The following is a 12,770-nucleotide window of genomic DNA, read 5'->3' on the forward strand; positions in this document are numbered from 1 at the left end:
ATGTAGGCCAGCCCCCACATGAGGGACATGCATTTTTCATCACCTTCCTCATTGCTGGTGTTTCTAACCTTCAAACATATTAAAAAGAGAAGTTTCCCCTCCTCTTCTCCCACCAGCTGCAGCTTGGCCCTGCTGTAGACAGGAGCTGGGTCAGAGTGGATGGGGAAGGAGAGATGTCAAATGAGAGGGTCCCTCACTCCCTTAGAGGGCAAGCTTGGTCTAGGAAAAAAAAAATATGGGGAGAATCCAAATTCTCCTTGAGATAAAAAAAAACCAAATATGGGAAGAATCCAAATTCTCCTTGAGATGAAAAAAAAAAAAAAAAAAGAAAACACAGAGACAATAAATATCTGAGGGCTGGATGTCAAGAGGGAGGGGACAGGCTCTGCTCAGTTGCACCCTGGGATAGGACAAGGAACAATGGATGTAAACTCCAGCACAGGAGGTTCCACCTCAACATGAGGAGGAAATTCTTCACTGTGAGGGTCCCAGAGCACTGGAACAGGCTGCCCAGAGGGGTTGTGCAATCTCCTTCTGTGGAGACTTTCCAGACCCATCTGGATGCATTCCTGTGTGACCTGTGCTGGATTCTGTGGTCCTGCTCTGGCAGGGGGTTGGACTTGGTGATCTCTGAAGGTCCCTTCCAATCCCTAACATCCTGTGAGCCTATGAATACACCAAACAAAATGCTGTTTGGAAGTGAACAAGTGAGCATCACGAGGAAGAAATTCCCTTTAAAGATTCTTACTCCTTTTAATCCATCAGACAGGAAACTCTCCTTCCACCCCCAGCCTTGGAGACCACCCACCCTGGGAGAACAAGGCAGAAAGCATCAAGAAGTGAGTGTTCCCTACTGGCTGGCTACTCACCTCAAGTATTTACCAACCCCCTACTGTGCAGATGAAAGGTGACATGTAGGAAGCCTCCAGATAAAGCAATGAACAGAGGGAAAATTCCTGCTCCTGTGGGAGCACAGCAGAGCTCATTTCTTTGCTGAGGATTACCCCGAGGGAAGCAGGTTAGATGTGCTTTCACTTCACACACTCTCTTCTCTCTGCTCAGTCTCTGTTTCACAGCTGCTGACACCTCATGTGCTCCAGCCATGCTGTTTAACACTCACATCTCTTGCTTAATTTTCAAGAGCATCAGCTGAAAATGCCACAGTTCCCTTCAGGCAGCTGGATACCAGGAGCTAGCACTGCCTGCTGCCACCACTGCCTGTTGCCACCGCCAGCTCCTGCTGCTGAGCTCCAGGTCTTCACCTGCATCTCCAAACCAAAAGCAGGAAGGAATATTCCTTGATGGGTTTTCAGAGCAGAGTTTTCTCAAGTTCCTATCCTCAACATAAAAAAAAAGAAAACAGCTGCCAGAGGGAAGCACAGAAGCTCATATGGATTTTTTCCCCCCCTCCTCAAAGATTAAATAATGGATTGTGGAGCATTTTCTACCTTCTGAAGTATACCTTCAGGGCAAGGGCAGTATCCCCAACTATCCCAGATCAGCAGCAAGGCCATGAATGAGCAAGCTCTCAACCCTTTCACATAGAGGATGAGTTGCTGGTGGTGAGGAGGGAGTTTTGGTTTGTAGGTGTTTGAGCTTTTTTAAACTACAAAACCCAAGCAAGTGGCAGGGAGTAGGGTGAGACAGAAAAGCTTAAGTCACTAACACAGACAAATATTTCCTATCCACCAATATGCTGAGTGACAAAAGCCCTCTCACAGGTCCTGATGTCTCAATCACCAGCTGCTCTGCACCAAGAGCATTCAGACTTCTCTCAGCATGCCCAGGAGCTGCGATTTAGGCACCAAAGGAGAGAAATCTGAAAGAAATCCAGGACTTGAAGCTAAGCCAGGGTCACAACAGACACAGGAATAGCATCCATAGAAGATACAGAGCCAGAATAGCAAGTTCCCTGAGCACCAGGCTCAATGAAGCCTTCACCAGGCCACAGGGCAGCACAGCAGCAAAATCAGACTCTTATTTGCTGCACAAACAGATTGCAGTTGTGTTCATTACACAGCCCTGCACCTCCATTCAGCTGTGGAACATTCAATGCAAATAAAAGAGGGAGATGTTGAGCTGAGTTAGGGGAGCTTGGGCTGGGCAGGGGCTCTCAGGAGCCTTTCCCGGGCAAGGAGCCAAACCTCCCTGACAGCCCTTGGTGCACACTGCTAAGGCCTCTTGCAAAGCCCCCAAGGCTTTTCCTCTTTCCCTTTGTTTTTGGAAGCAAAACTCCTGTGAATAATTACTTGCCACATCATTGAACCTGCAACAGAGCCAGAGTTGTTCACTGTTAATTTGGGTTTTTTTTTTCTTATTTATGGCTGACCAATTAAACAAGGCACACAGAATACCAGCCATCAGCACCAGCCCTCTACAACAGGCTGGACAAAGCTGTTCTGCAATGTTTCCAGCAGAAGAGAAATGAGAGTTTAAGATAACCTGAGAATGCCAGAGCAATGCCTGGAAGCATGAAGGTCTATGGAGCAGCAGACCTGGAGGAAGAGCATCTGAGATATGGAGGACTCTCTGCCACAATGGCACTAAAACTTATAAACCAGTGTTGGAGCATCTGCAGAAAGTGACTGGGAGTCCAGTGGTCCTTCAGCTACTTTTAACAGCAAGTTGGATGATATGAGGCATTTAGAATCATAGAATCAGTCAGGGTTGGAAGGGACCACAAGGATCATCCAGTTCCAACCCCCCTGCCATGGGCAGGGACACCTCACACTGGATCAGGCTGGCCAGAGCCTCATCCAGCCTGGCCTTAAACACCTCCAGGGATGGAGCCTCAACCACCTCCCTGGGCAAACCCATTCCAGGCTCTCACCACTCTCATGGTGAAGAACTTCCTCACGTCCAGCCTGAATCTCCCCACTCCCAGCTTAGCTGCCATCCACATTGTGTCTCACAGGGGTTGGGAGATATTTGGGGTGGATAATCACAGTGGGTCTGCATTGCACTGGAGTTGGCAGGTCATTGAAGAGTGGCAATTTGGCATCCCTAGGTTAAATGACCTGAATGAAACTCCATAAGCATTGCACTGGTCACCTACCCCATGACTACTGGAAAACTTGGGGCTGGTCCAGTAGAAACTGGATGCCAAAGGTGTTCCCAACATGACTGCTACAGACAGCTTCACAACCCATGCAGGAGGGCATCATTCCACCCTTCTTAACATGTGCCACCCTCAGCTGCCTGAACAGTCCCTGTTCAGCAGCATTTGAAAACAGAACAGGGAAAAAAAAAAAAAAGAAATAAAAAAGACTTGCAAATGCATCTGCATCTTCTCTCTGTGCTTGCTCTGTCCTGCAGTTATTTTTAATTATAATTCACTCCAAAAATAATTTCTGAGATGTTTCTGCACCACACACTGCCCTGATTACCCAGCCTGTGCTTTGCTGCAGAGCGGCAGCAGCTGGCCCTGGAACAGCTCAGAGCTGCTCTTCCTGCCTCTGTCTGTAGGGCTAGATCCCCCACCCGCCCTGTGCTGTTTGGGCTCTTTTTGGAATACAGTCATTCAAAGGACACTTTGGCTTTGCCCTGGCTCTCACTGTGGTCCAGAGGCAGGGAGAGGATCCAGCAGCAGAGGCAAAGGGCTCACCTTGTCCCCTGTTATTTCATTTGTAGTTCAAGGAAATGCGTGTTTGTCAGGAGCCTTTTCCCCTGCCCTGTCTCCTGCCAGCTCTTTTATCACCAGCCACAAAGCCTCATGGCTTGGTCAAAGCCACACTGGCATATGGCACCTTCCCATGCTCCAAGGAAGACCTTTACCCTTCACCAACCTTCTTCTCCACATCCCCATCAGAGGAAATGATGATACAAAACTGGGGGGGTTGGCTGACACCCCCTCAGGCTGTGCAACATCCAACATGACCTGGATAGGCTGAGAGCTGGGTGCAGGCAAACCTCATGAAGTTTAATAAGGACAAGTGCAGGGTCCCACATCTGGGGAGAAATAGCAACAGGCACCAGGACAGGTTAGAGGCTGCCCTGCTGGAAAGCAGCTCCACAGAGAAAGACCTTGGAGTGCTGATGGACAGCAAGTTCTCCATGGGACAACAATGTGCTCTTGTGGCCAAGAGAGCCATTGGGATCCTGGGATGGATCAAGAAAGGTGTCCAGCAGGGCTAGGGAAGTTCTTCTGCCTCTCTACTCTGCCTTGCTGAGACCACAGCTGCAATCCTGTGTCCAGTTTGGGGCTCCCCAGTTCAAGAGAGACAGAGACCTGCTGCAGAGAGTCCAAGGGAGAGCCAAGAGGATGCTTAGGGGACTTGAGCATCTCCCCTGTGAGGAGAGACTGAGAGCCCTGGGGCTGTTTAGTCTGGAGAAGAGAAGACTGAGAGGGGATCTGATCAATGTCTATCAATATCTGAGGGGTGGGTGTCAGGAGGAGGGGGCCAGGCTCTTTTGGGTGGTTCACAGTGATAAGACAAGGAACAATGGGTTCAAACTTGAACATAGAAGATTTCAGCTCAACATGAGGAGAAACTTCTGTACAGTGAGGGTGACAGAGCCCTGGAGCAGACTGCCCAGGGGGGTTGTGGAGTCTCTTTTTCTGGATGCTTTCCAACTCCACCTGGATGCATTCCTGTGCAGACTACCCTAAGTGATGCTGCTCTGCCAGGGGGGTTGGACCTGATGATCTCTTGAGGTCCCTTCCAACCTCTGCTACACTGTGAGACTGTGAAAAGAAAATCTCCTCTGGTTTACTAACAGGACACCCAGCCCAGGGATGGACCTGCTCAGGTCCACCAGGCAAAGGGATGGGATGGGATGAGGTAGTGAGGCTCTCACCCCCAAGGCTGGGTCAGCTCTGAGAATGAAGAGCAATTGGAGAGAAATTTGAAGGTCTCCAGATTTTTAGATTCAGGAGCATTCTCCACTTTTGTACTTCAGCTTCTCAGCTCTGAGAGAATAAGAATACTGCAGTGCTCCATAATTATTTCTTTATCTTAATTTTCCAGATTAATAGAGAATCAGGGAGATTTGCTTTCAAATGCTAATTATTTTTTCTCTTTTTTTTTTTTTTTTATTCTTGGAACATACAATCCTCTGAGCTGGTTGCTCTAGCTGTTTGAAGGCTTTTGTTTAAAAATTAAACTTTTCCTTCATATAGATTCCAATAGCCACCATATTTCCACACCTTAGGTGAGCCAAGAGCAAAGATGAATCCAAAGACCTGTAGCAAACTAAGCTGGATTTCATGTTGTGCACACAAAGAGGCAAAGAACAGCCCAAAACTCAGCTCAGAGAATGGAAGGCAGTGCTTAAAAAATGCAAACTCACTAGGAGGGCATCTCCTGCATAACTCATTTGCCTTCAAGCATCAGGTCAGAAGAAGAGCTGCATATACCTCAAGCCAACAGTGAAGTCAGCAGGCTGCAGCAGCCAAAAAAAGGGGGGACAAAGAAAAAAGGGGGGACAAAGAAAAAAGGGGGGACAAAGAAAAAAGGGGGGACAAAGAAAAAAGGGGGGACAAAGAAAAAAGGGGGGACAAAGAAAAAAGGGGGGACAAAGAAAAAAGGGGGGACAAAGAAAAAAGGGGGGAAAAAGAAAAAAGGGGGGAAAAAGAAAAAAGGGGGGAAAAAGAAAAAAGGGGGGAAAAAGAAAAAAGGGGGGAAAAAGAAAAAAGGGGGAAAAAGAAAAAAGGAGGGGAAAAGAAAAAAGGGGGGAAAAAGAAAAAAGGAGGGGAAAGAAAAAAGGGGAGAAAAAGAAAAAAGAGGGGAAAAAAGAAAAAAGGGAAAAAAAGAAGGGAAAAAGGGAGAAAAAGAAAAAAAGAGGGGAAAAAAGGGAGAAAAAGGAAAAAAAGAAGGGGAAAAAAGGGAGAAAAAGAAAAAAAGAAGGGGAAAAAAGGGAGAAAAAGGAAAAAAGAAGGGGAAAAAAGGGAGAAAAAGGAAAAAAGAAGGGGAAAAAAGGGAGAAAAAGAAAAAAAGAAGGGGAAAAAAGGGAGAAAAAGGAAAAAAAGAAGGGGAAAAAAGGGAGAAAAAGAAAAAAAAGGGGAAAAAAGGGAGAAAAAGGAAAAAAAGAAGGGGAAAAAAGGGAGAAAAAGGAAAAAAAGAAGGGGAAAAAAGGGAGAAAAAGGAAAAAAAGAAGGGGAAAAAAGGGAGAAAAAGGAAAAAAAGAAGGGGAAAAAAGGGAGAAAAAGGAAAAAAGAAGGGGAAAAAAGGGAGAAAAAGAAAAAAAGAAGGGGAAAAAAGGGAGAAAAAGAAAAAAAGAAGGGGAAAAAAGGGAGAAAAAGAAAAAAAGAAGGGGAAAAAAGGGAGAAAAAGGAAAAAAAGGGGAAAAAAGGGAGAAAAAGGAAAAAAAGGGGAAAAAAGGGAGAAAAAGGAAAAAAAGGGGAAAAAAGGGAGAAAAAGGAAAAAAGGGGAAAAAAGGGAGAAAAAGGAAAAAAAGGGAAAAAAGGGAGAAAAAGGGAAAAAAAGGGAGAAAAAGGGAAAAAAGAAGAAAGGGAGAAAAAGGGAAAAAAGAAGAAAGGGAGAAAAAGGGAAAAAAGAAGAAAGGGGAGAAAAGGGAAAAAAGAAGAAAGGGGAGGAAAAGGGAAAAAAGAAGAAAGGGGGAAAGGGGGAAAGAAAGGCAAGTTAGGGTAAAAACAAAGGATTTGGGCAGTCTCGGGTGTCTCAGATTATTTTTCTATTTTAACCAACAACAAAGGAATAACTTGGAAGGGTGACCAGGGTCCTTCCCACATGGCAGCACCCTCAGCATGCAATTCACATATCACAAAATATTCTTAGAATCATAGAATTGTTTTGGTTGGAAAAGAGATTTCAGAGCATTAAGTCCAACCATTAACCCTGCTCTGACAGGTCACCATCACACCATCAAACCATGTCCTTCAGCACCACATCTACACAGCTTTTAAACCTCTCCAGGGAGCTGCAGAGAGCCAGAAGGTCTCCTCTCAGCCTCCTTTTCTCCAGGTTAACCAACCCCAGCTCCCTCAGCTGCTCCTCACCAGCTCTGTTCTCCAGACCCTTCCCCACCTTTGTGGCCCTTCTCTGGACCTGCTCCAGCCATTCAATGACCTTCTTGGAGTGAGGGGCCCAAAAGTGAACCAAACAAATGTCACTGCTGCCCTCTTCTTGCTGGGTTTTCTCCATGGGACTCTCTCCAGCAGTTCCATTGAGCTGGGGAGCCCAGAACCGGACCCAGGGCTCCAGCTGTGGCCTCACTAGGGCAGAAAACATACAGAAGATTTTAAATGTTTAGAATCATAGAATGGTCCAGGCTGGAAGGGACTTCCAAAGGTCATCCAGTCTGACCTCCCCACAGTCAGCAGGAACATCCCCAATTAGATCAGGTTGCCCAGAGCCCTGTCCAGCCTCACCTTGGGTACCTGCAGTGAAGGAGCCTCAACCACCTCCCTGGACAACCTGTTCCAGTGTTCCATATTGCCTGGGCTGAGAAAGAAGAAATCTTTTCTATTTAAAAAGAAATCAGTTCTGTGCTGCTGTTGGTTCAGTAGCAGCCCATCAGACAGAGCCCTTAATTACAAGTATGAGGCCATCACAAGCCAATTTGTTTCCTTTTTTTTCCCCCCCTACCTCCCAGCAGAGCTCTCAGAGGAAGGCAAAGAGCTGAGTGCATTTCAGTGACACTTTCCCCATTCCATGAAATAATGAACACAGGAGCTCACACCCCCTTGCTTTGTGCAACCCTGCATGGAGCCCAAAGCCAGCACCAGAGCCAATCCAGAGATCAGGGATCACTCCTGATGGAAAGAGAGGAACCAAATTCATTTAATATTCTCCTTGAATTTGAAATAATAATATTGTCAGCTAAATAAAAGGCAAGCACTCATTTGTATGTAAAACAGTTGGTTGTGTCAGGCCTATTTACATCTGCTCTGCCTTCCAGCTGCAAAGATTTATGACTGAACACCCAAGGGACCTTTATATATCTATCCCAATTCAGGCATTTCTTTCATTAACCTGTGTACTGGCATCTTGTACAACATGGCAGAGAGCAATAATATAGATTTTTTTTTCTTGCTATTCAGGCAAAGGAAGAAAAAGTTTCTGTCATTGACAGCAGCAAATAAGCTCCCTCTAAAGCTGGTTTGTCATAACTAAACATGGAGCTGCATTTGCATGCCTGTGTCAATGCAAGCAGCACACAGACAGTGTGGACACACAGAGGGCTTCCTGCCCTGCCTCCACCTCTTTGCCACCTCCCATTCCCACTCCCAGCCCAGCCTTCCACCCCCTCGCAAGGCCAGACTTGTGCTTCTCTCAATATCTCCCTGATGACAGGCCAGAAACAGCTGCAATAAATTACTCAGTGACCTTTTTCCATTAAATATAGCTTAAAAAGTGCAAGCCTGAGAGACAGAAGTGTGTTTGTATTGAGCAGGAACAACTGCCTTTATAACCCCAGGAAAATTACTGCTGCATCAGAGAGATGGAAATCTGGAGGACATGGAACAAAAAGCTGCTGTTAAGACTTACTTAAGTTTCTTAGCCTGATCACATCTTTGGTTTGGTTGTTTTCTCTTTTTTTTTATTTCCCCTCAATCTTATCAGTGAGGCTGACTGCTTTATTTGCCTTGTTTGTGTTTTTAGCCCAGCAAAGCTGTGCCACCAAAGAGATTTCTCAGCTGAGGTCCTTGGAAACTGGCTGCGCCCTGAGGAGGAGGAGGAGTCCCAACCCCATTTTCTATTTGGGGCCCCCAGGTGTGGCTTAACCAGAGCATCACCAGGGCCACTTGGGGTAGGGGAAGGGAAAGCAAGAAAAGAGGGAAGTGTTCAGCTCTGGGTGAGGGGGGCCAGCAGCAGAGCATGCTCAATTGTCATAGAATCACAGAATGGGTTGGAAGGGACCACCAAAGGCCATCTAGTCCAACATCTCTGCAGTGAACAGGGACATCACCAGCTAGATCAGGTTGCTCAGAGCCTTGTTGAGCCTGACCTTGAATATCTCAATGAATGAGACCTCAACTCCCTCCCTGGGCAACCTGTTCTGATTTTCCATCACCCTCATGCTAAAGAACTTGTTCTTGACATCCAATCCAAGGCTACTCTTCCCTAATTTCAAACCATTGGCCCTCCTCCCATGTCAGGGTACACCTCCAGGTGCCCTCCCCAGAGCAAAGCACCCATCCTTAGCATCAGAAATCCACTGTGCACCAGGGCACACAGACTTAACAGGACAGCAGCACCTCCTCTGCCTCTAGAAACTGGCATTCTTCTGGCAAAATTCTTATTTGTAGAGATGTCCTGAGAGGTTGTGGATGCCCCATCCCTGGAAGCATTCAAGGTCAGGTTGGATGGGACTTTGAGGAATCTGGTCTAGTAAGAGGTATTCCTGCCAATGGCAGGGGGCTTGGAACTGGATTATCTTTAAGGTCCCTTCCAACCCAAACTATTCTGTGATTTATGATTTGAGATGAGAGCAGAACACTCAGGGTCACTGCAACAAGAAAGGCTTTCCCAAGCCCCCTGAGTTGCCTGCTTCATCCCAAGCCCACCCACCACAAGCAGTCACTACTGTTCAAGCAATCCCTGCTTCCTGCTGGCACCACACACAGGCACCCTGGAGACTGGGAATTTTCTTAGGGATTATTTTGTGATGGAAAAATCCCCTGCAGAGTGCTGGGAGAACCAAGAACTGTTTTAAGGCAGCAAGGAAGACACTGAAGCCAGGAGACATCCATAACTCTGAGCCTATTACCAACTGAATTCCATTAAAGTTCAACTTTTCTACTTAAAATCCCCCAAACTCCCCAAGAGGTCCTTATTTTTCTTTCTTTTCCACCAAAAACTGCTCATGGTTGTTCTTTGAGGTTTGGCAGGGTGGAGGCAGGCAGGGGGTTGAGGTCTTTATGGAACAGCAAAGAATCCAAGCAGCAAAAGCATTTACAACCCCAGACTCAGACTTTCATGTGCCTCACAGGCAATCAGAGGGCTACTGCTGAAACAGCATTGCCCAATTCCTGCCCTCCAAACCAGTCCCTCTTCCCTTCCACCAGCAAGCAGCAGGCATTACACCTCACTGAAGCACTGTGCCTTGTCACTTAGGAGGCAGGTTTCTCCCCCAGCCTCTTGCCTCCCACCTCTTCCAAGACATAATAGAGCCCCTTAAGTAAGCAGTAAAACAAACACAGAAGCTGGGTGGAAAAGCTCAAGCATAAATCTTTGGGGGTTTATACCAGAGTTTATTCCCTTGCATCCTTGTGTTTTTTATGTTTAATAACACAAGCTGAGGCAGAGTCATCAATCTTAAGTGAAGAGACCAGCCTTTCCAGGAGCAGCTCTCTCTGCATAGGACTTGCTCTTCTGCCTGAAAATTTCAGAGCATCCTCTGGGTTTGGTTTGGGTTTTTTGGGGGTTTTTTTGGGTTTTTTTGGTTTTTTTTTTCTAGAAGTGGTTCCTTGGGGTGCAATTTTCAGTCAGGCTTCATCCACCACTCCTGCTGCTCAGGTGCAAAACAGCCCTACAGCATTTAACCACAAGCTGATGCCTGCAGAGGAATAAAGATGAGAACCAGCCCCTGGATTTGAGAGCAGAGTCAATCAGGATGGGCTACTCAGTTGTTCAGAAAAAGGTCCTCCCACCCTTATGGAGTCTCCTAGGACTCTGGCTGCTCCACAGCCATCTGAACCAAGCCCTGACCATCAGGGACACCTCCAACTAGATCAGGCTGCCCAGGGTCACATCCAGTCTGATCTTGAATGTCTCCAGGGATGGGACCTCAACCACATCCCTTTGCAGCCAGTTCCAGTATTTCACCACTCTCATTGTGAAGAGCTTCCTCCTGGTGTCCAGCCCAAATCTCCCCTGCTCCAGCTTCAAACCATTGCCCCTCATCCTATCTAAACCCTTCTAAACAGCCCTACCTCTCTAAAGAAGCCCTGCCACACAGAAGACACTCATTGGTGGTGATGGGATGCAGCCAGCATAAAAAGACATAGGAGAAAGTGTCTGCAGCCAGCAGAACACAAGGTTAGCATTTGACAAGTCACCTTTGCAACCTTCTCAGCTGCTCCTCGTGTACAGCACACCTCTGAGATTTCATCACCACCCTGCTGCACTCTTCACAGCTGCAGCTTTGCAGGTACAACGAAAACAGCGATTTGGTTTGGTTATTTTCAGTGCCTCAATGGGTGGAGGAGTGGCAGAACCTGCTGGCAGCCGGCTGAGTGCCTCCTCTCGGGGCTACACCCACAATTATTCTCCCCCCAGAGCCCCGAGGCCAGATCCATCACTTGCTGTCGCTTTCCCCCAGCTGCTCTTCGAGTCTTTTGTACTGTTAAAACATTGTGTGTGCTAAGTACACAGAATTTACAGCACACACATTGGTTAGCTGTTAATCCTGCTTTGGTTAAGCCACTTGTGGGGTTTTTTTTTTTCTTTTCCTGCTGCAAGTCAAGCACCTGCAATGAATAGCAGCATGATTGAGCTTTTTGGAGACCATTTGATGGCCACTGATGGCTGACAAGTTTATGAGCTAAAGATGGGTTGGATTTTTCCTCTTTTTTTTTTTTTTTTTTTTGATTGTGTCTAGGGTAAACTGGGAAAACACATTTTCAAATGCAGGCACAAACATTGCCCTCTGCATACATCTTCTGCCCTGCATGTTCTTCTTGTGGGGGCTGATGGAGGGGAAGCTGGACAGGAACAGGCAGTGTGAGCTTGCAGCACAGAAGGCAAATCACCTCCTGGGCTGCATCCAAAGCAGCATTGCCAGCAGAGCCAGAGAGGTGATTCTGCCACTTTGCTCTGCTCTGGTGAGACCTCACCTGGAGTGCTGTGTCTGGAGCCCTCAGTATAGGAAGGACATAGACCTGATGGAGAGGGTCCACAGGAGGGCCATGAAAAGGCTCAGGGGGTTGGAGCAGCTCTGCTATGAGGCCAGGCTGAGGGAGCTGGGGGTGTTCAGCCTGGAGAAGAGGAGGCTCCAGGGAGACCTAATAGCAGCCTGCCAGGACCTGAAGGGAGCTACAGGAAGGATGGAGAGAGACTGTTTGCAAAGGCCTGCAGGGACAGGACCAGGGGCAATGGCTTCAAACTAGAGCAGAGCAGACTGAGATTGGATGTGAGGAACAAGTTCTTTACTATGAGTGTGGTGGAACACTGGAACAGGCTGCCCAAGAGGTGGTTGATGCTCCATCCCTGGAGATGTTCAACATGAGGCTCAGTGAGGCCCTGGGCAGCCTGATCTAGATGGGGATGTCCCTGCTGACTGCAGGCAGGTCAGACTGGATGACCTTTGGAAATCCCTTCCAGCCTGGACTATTCTATGATTCTAAACACTTAAAAAACTTCTGTGTGTTTTCTGCCCTAGTGAGGCCACAGCTGGAGCCCTGGGTCCCCTTCTGGGCTGCCCAACTCAAGAGAGAGATAGGGAACTACTGGAGAGTCCCATGGGGAAAGCCCAGCAAGGAGAGGGCCAAGGGGACATTTCAACTTCTTCAGTGCTGCAGCAGTGACATTTGCTGAAGCCTGAGCAATTCAGGGAGGCTGCCCATGGGTGCCAAACCTCCCTGCTCACACTGGTAAATCCTTCAGCAGCAGACACAGGGATTATACTGCCATGCAGGGAGCTGGGAGCAAACCTTCTCAATAGCAGGGGTGAGTATTAAAGGCTTTTTTTTTTTTTTTTTTTGCAGTGCTATCATTCCACGCCATCATTAGGAGAAAGGCAGGGAAGGTTGTGTCTTTTTGCTCCCTTGTGTGCTGAAGGTAAATTTAGAACATATTAATTACATTTGCATATACCTGGAAGCTAGCAGAGGAGCCAGCAAGTGGCCTGAAGGTAATTGAGCACTA

This window comes from Indicator indicator, chromosome 24, assembly GCF_027791375.1.
Source record: "Indicator indicator isolate 239-I01 chromosome 24, UM_Iind_1.1, whole genome shotgun sequence".
NCBI classification, from domain to species: Eukaryota; Metazoa; Chordata; class Aves; order Piciformes; family Indicatoridae; genus Indicator; species Indicator indicator.